A 6,313-nucleotide genomic window follows, 5' to 3' on the forward strand; every position below is an offset into this window, starting at 1 on the left:
CAATTTTTTTGAAGTACTAAGACTATTCAAATTACAATACTCGTGAAAAAAGAACCGTAATAAATGAAAAGAAGAGGCATCTTTCACCCAGGAGCGAAGGATTTGAACTAAAATTTCCAGATGGAGGGGATAGGGTATTAATACATCTGACACATAATTTAAATGTGGGAATTTATCCTCTAAAAAAGGAAATATTGAATGACTTGATCGTAAATTATAAGATTTTGCGATTTCTTCTTCTTTTAAGGAAGATACTAATCGTAGGGAAAATGGAATTTCCACAATGACTGCAAACCCTTCTGATAACATTTGAGAATACAAATTGTTATTGTACCCACAAAAAGGATTTTTGTTATAATAATTAGTCGACAAAAAAAAAAAATGATTCTGGTGATACATTCGAGTAATTAAATGTTTTACCATTAGTAAACTGGATTTTTTGTCATAACCAGAATTTTCCAACAAAATGGATCCATTTAAAAAATGATCATGAGAAAATGCGTAAATATACTCCCGAAAGATAAGTGGGTATAGGAAGTCACGTTGCCGAGATTTCTCAAGTTCTAAATATCCTTTAAATTCCGCCATTTAAAATTTCATTTGAACTGGGGATACGATAATGGGATTTATTGGGTTATCAAATGATACATAGTGCGATACAGTCAAAACAAGGTATTACAGTAAAATAAAGAATAATAATAGATACCTCGTAAATAGGTAAGACTTATCAACGGACTCTCTATCCTCTCTTTTCTTTTGTCATCTAATTGGTTTCTATTTTAGGATAAAAAAGATGGTTAGAAATCCTTTATTTTTTCAACCCAATCGCTCTTTTGATTTTGGAAAAAAACTCTTTATCAATATACTGCTTCTTCTACACATTCCCCTCTACCTCATAACGTAGAGTAACTAATAGTTAGGACTTAGAAAAAAATGGATAACTCACTCATAAGAAAAGTCCTTCCCGCATCAAGCACTAATATAGTTTTAACGTCTAATTAGATCGGCGAATCATTCAAATTAAGAACATAAGCCCGTTACTTTTTATTTCTCTATAATTGGAGCATAGTGCCCTATCCATTTATTCATTCGACCCGACTTTACTTTTTTTTCCGCATCAAGAATTCAAACAAGTTTGGCCTAATCTAGTAAGGTAAAAATATTACTAGAATTTTCCATTAATACGACATGCTGCTTTTTCCATTCATTCCTTTCAGGATCAGTCGCGGTCTTACAAACTCTACCGATAGTATGGACGAATCTGTTACTTCATAGAAATGTGTAAAAGATGCTAGCCGCACTTAAAAGCCGAGTACTCTACCATTGAGTTAGCAACCCCAAAATATGAAAAATTTTTCTGTGTAGATACAATCGGAATCAAAATAACAAAAGAAATGAAATTAGATGACGTAATCAAAATATTGCAATAAAAAAAACTTCTTATATCACTTACACAAAAGTAATTTTTTGTATCACAAAAAATACAATGAGACCATCATGTGCGTGAAAAGCAAGGGTCATGAAAGGGAGATAACTAGCTTCATTTATACACAATCGGATTATATTTGTTTGATACACTGTTGTCAATATTAATGTGAATAATGAAAAACGCCTATAATGGACAAAACAAAAGAATTATAAATGAATAAAAAACAAATGGAAATAACAATTTGAGTTGAATAACTATATTTAACTAGATAAAGTTAACAAAATAGAATAAGAGAAAATATTCTAATAATAATAAATTCTATTAAAATAATAGAAAAGAATTAAAAAAAACTACGTACTTAGATTGGCACTATAGAGATAATCAACATAGATAGACATAAAAGATGTAGGCGAAAGAAGAAATTAAGGAAGAAGTAGAAAAAAATATATCGGGTTTGTGGATTGAATAAACCCGATATATTTTTTTTCTATTCATCTTAGATCAATTTATATCAATAAAATAAAAATCGATTTTTTCATTAGCGAAGACGCAATTTTAAGGTAATAAGTGTATAGTATGAATAGAACAAGAGAGAGGGGGAAATACTAAAGAAAAGGTTAGTCAAAGCTATATACAAGTTAAGTTATCACACCCTCGTTTTTTTATTTCATTAATAAAAATGGAATTTCGGTTATTGATTAAGGTGAAGTTCCGTAAAAACACCTGCCTTCTTTAAAATATCATGAACAGTTCCTGTAGGTTGAGCACCCTTTTCAAGGAAATATAGAATAGCAGGAACATTTAAATAGGTTTGATTCTTTATCGGATCATAAAAACCCACTTTACGAAGATCTCTTCCTTCTCTTCGGCATCGAACATCAATTGCAATGATTCGATAAACGGCTCATTGGGATAGATGTAAATTTTAAGTACCCCCCCCAGAACCGTATAAGAAGTTTTCTCCTCGTACGGCTCGAGGAAATTCAAAGTTATGTATAGAATTCTAATTAATGTCAAATAGATCTATAGATTATTAAATCAATTAGACTATGATTTAAAAATTTTTTTCTTATTCTTTTGTTTTTCTTTTGAAAAAAAAAACTCATTCTTATCCCCATAACTCAAGTTGGATAACTCTCACGCAAAGGAAAAAAACCCTTAAGCTTAAGCATTTCATTTATTGAGCGGTCTCTAACCTCTTTATTTTTGCCTGTCTCCGTTAGAATCTATTTCGATTCTTCATTCTGATCTAGTTTAGTTATTGAGACAATTGAAAAAGATTTTTACTTGTTCCGGGATCCTTTATCCTTTCCTTGAATCATTGGGTTTAGACATTACTTCGGTGATCTTTAATCGTTTCAAAATGGTAGCAACATACCATTTTTTTTGATTTCCTTTTTATCAAAGAATCATATAAATAATGGATTCTCGTGTGATACACTTTTAATCCAATTTGATGTTTGAATTTGAAACTTGTTCGAATTGGATCCTTTCGATTTGTATACCGAACCTATACTTACGAAGTAGTTTTAACTTATTGATTGACACTAACCCTAGATCTCTGCCCTTGATAAATGAATCAATACTTTCTACTCGAGCTCCATCATGTACTATTTACATCAAAAACCCTAAAAAAAAAAAAGAGCTCGAGTGCAACCGAACAAACTATGTCGAGTCAAGAGCATCTTCATTCCTATATAATATAAAATGGTGGGTGTAAGAATCCACAGTGGATCATGTCCTTCAAGTCGCACGTTGCTTTCTACCACATCGTTTTAAACGAAGTTTTACCATAACCTCTAATTTCTTGGAACTGGTATGTAATTGATTCATTTATGGAATCATGTATAGTCATTGGGTTAGTTGGTCCATAGTAATCTATACTCTTATGACATGGGTAGTTTTTGAAAAAGTCTTAGCAATACTTCAATTTATTGAAACCCATATTTTATTGTATATATTGTATCAATAACATTTTTTTGTATGAGTGCAATATTTATTTCTCTATATATATAGATATTTTCTAGATAGAGAGAGATTTTTTGAAATTTCTATAAAATCAATTAAGAAATAATTAATTACGAATAATTAAGAATCTCCATTTTTCAATTTCTTCATAGAATGGATTCACGAGTTTAACACTTCTTCGAGTACCAAGGACTCATAAGAAATAATTAAAAAGATTTACTTGATTGAAAATTTACTACCTAAATATTATATTATAATATTATTTGAATAAATTTTTGTAAAGGATTTATTACATTTGATTATGATAAATAAATGTATATTCGGGATTAACCCATCAATTAGATAGATCTAAAATAAAAAAAAAAAAAAGAAATAAAACGATAAAAATAGATAATAACAATACATACATATCAGCATTTTCTGCCTAGTTTATTTAACTTAAGAGACTCAATAATCTTTCCTTAAAATAAAGTGAAAAAGATGTATGAATTGTTACTTGGATTTACAATTATTCATTACAGACAAACATACGAAAAAATGAGGTGAAAAGAAATACATAATATGTTACATATGTAACTTGATTCTTTGTTAATCAGATTCGGGCAGATATTCAAATTGATATCTTCCGTTATGGATTAACTCCTATCTACCCCCAATTAGATCGAGTAGATGCATCATAAATAAAAAAAGGATCCTACGGGGGACTGGACTAGTTTCGGAGGTGCTAGACTATCTTGTATAAGGCGAAAGTCAAACAGATCTAGAGTAAACGATTGTTCCTACCTATTTTTTTTTATTTGACTCTAAAATTTAGTACCCTAAACCCTAAATAGGTCTTAAGTTTCTTAAGACCATTAATTCAATTCCATTAGTGCCAAAAACACAAGACCTTCGTGTTTATAATTCAGAAATCCACAGAAAAAAAATACTCGGGTTTCACAAACCATTTAAGAGATAGAGAATAATAGAGGCTTTCGCATTTCTGAAATGCATCATTATAAGAAAATAATAAAGAACAATCACATTCGATCTATATTTAGACTCTTAAGCATAAGGTTGTTTAAAACGGCAATCTATAGTCTGATATCGAATATTTTTCCATATATCTTATAATATACTATTATTATATATAATAATAATACGCATACTCTGGGACGGAAGGATTCGAACCTCCGAATAGCGGGACCAAAACCCGTTGCCTTACCACTTGGCCACGCCCCATTTATATTCAACACTAATAAACACTAATATTGGTAGTGCTTAGTCGTCAATTCCAGTACAAATATTTATAGAATAAATTAGATTGTTGCTCAGATTTTGATACGTTTATAGATCCAATTAAACTCAATTTATTGATCATTACATATAATTCCATTAAGATATTGTATGAAAGTAGGATTTCTTCTATTCTCGTTTTATTTGAGAATTGAAGGATTTTTGATTGGCTGAGTTCAAATCAAAGAAAGGTTTTTTGACCTACTTTATGTTATTAATTTTTCCCTTATCCCTTATATCATAGCAATAATAGGGGATTAATAACTCAATCAAATCAAAAGAAATACAATTATCTTCAAGAACAAAGAAAAAAAAATTGTTATGCTTAATATCTTAAGTTTCATCGGTATCTGTCTTAATTCTTTCCTTTATTCAAGTAGTTTTTTCGTCGCCAAATTGCCCGAGGCCTACGCTTTTTTGAATCCAATAGTAGATGTTATGCCAGTAATACCTCTATTCTTTTTTCTATTAGCTTTTGTTTGGCAAGCTGCTGTAAGCTTTCGATAATATTTTTAATACTGTCCGAGACAAATTCATGATTTACTAGAAAAAAAAAAAAAAAGATTCTAACTAGTTATAAGATCAGATAAGTTGTACATACAGTCTGAAGCTTTAAGTTGAATCCAATATTGAAATTATTCTATAGCTATGATAAATCTGGATCACTCTCATTTTCTTATTCTTACTTTTTTCCTTTGAACGACCCTCTTCGAGTCCCCCACAATATAGAATTGTGGGTATGAAATCCAATTTTGAGTAATCAAGGACTCAACTCTTAAAATTTTTTCCTATTTATAGAAATAACTTCACTGCATTTCTTGGTGTCAAACCAGATTAAAATAGAGAATCTATTCTCTTAAAAAAAAAATGATCTTGGAGATTGTGTAATGCTTACTCTCAAACTATTTGTTTATACAGTAGTAATATTCTTTGTTTCTCTCTTCATTTTCGGATTCCTATCTAATGACCCGGGACGTAATCCGGGGCGTGAAGAATAACAAAATCAGATTTTTTTTCCTTGCTTGATTTTGAAATGTTCTTAACATTTTATCTATTCCACATCTTTCCTCAACTATAAAAAAATACCAAGTAATTGACAGAAACGGAAAGAGAGGGATTCGAACCCTCGGTACAAAAAAATCGTACAACGGATTAGCAATCCGACGCTTTAGTCCACTCAGCCATCTCTCCCCAAATTGAAAAAGGATAATTACTATGATACATTGTATAAAAAATAGAAAATAAAGGCTTGAAAAAAGCCCTTCTTTATCTCTCTTTATTATCTTTATCTACCCCTTTATAGATATATAATTTCATTATATTGATATAGATAATTATCTAGATATATCGATGGATATCTATCAAATCGATAAAAACTTTTTTTTATTAGGAATTCCATTTAGATAAATTAGATTTCATTAGATAAGGGCTCAAAAGAAGAGATATCTTCAATCCTAATATATAAATAATACCAATATATTAAAGATTCATAAAAATATTTATAAATAAAAAGAAAGTACCTTTTTTAGTTTATTTCATCCGAAAAGCCCTTTTCTTTTTATTTTTAGTTCCACGGCCTGGCCTGGTCAGTACCTAGCCGGGCTTTTTTTGTTCCAATAAATCGTAGATCAAATTATTTAT

General features: G+C 29.9%; 1 non-coding gene across 1 annotated transcript; it reads right to left on the reverse strand.

Moving 5' to 3' along the window:
- Positions 1 to 5,775: 5,775 nt before the first annotated feature.
- Positions 5,776 to 5,863, reverse strand: TRNAS-GCU (transfer RNA serine (anticodon GCU)). Its single transcript has one exon. It is a non-coding gene; the product is annotated as a tRNA-Ser (tRNA).
- Between the last annotated feature and the right edge of the window lie 450 nt (positions 5,864 to 6,313).

The sequence above is a fragment of the Cucumis melo genome, unplaced genomic scaffold (genome assembly GCF_025177605.1).
Source record: "Cucumis melo cultivar AY unplaced genomic scaffold, USDA_Cmelo_AY_1.0 utg001380l, whole genome shotgun sequence".
NCBI classification, from domain to species: Eukaryota; Viridiplantae; Streptophyta; class Magnoliopsida; order Cucurbitales; family Cucurbitaceae; genus Cucumis; species Cucumis melo.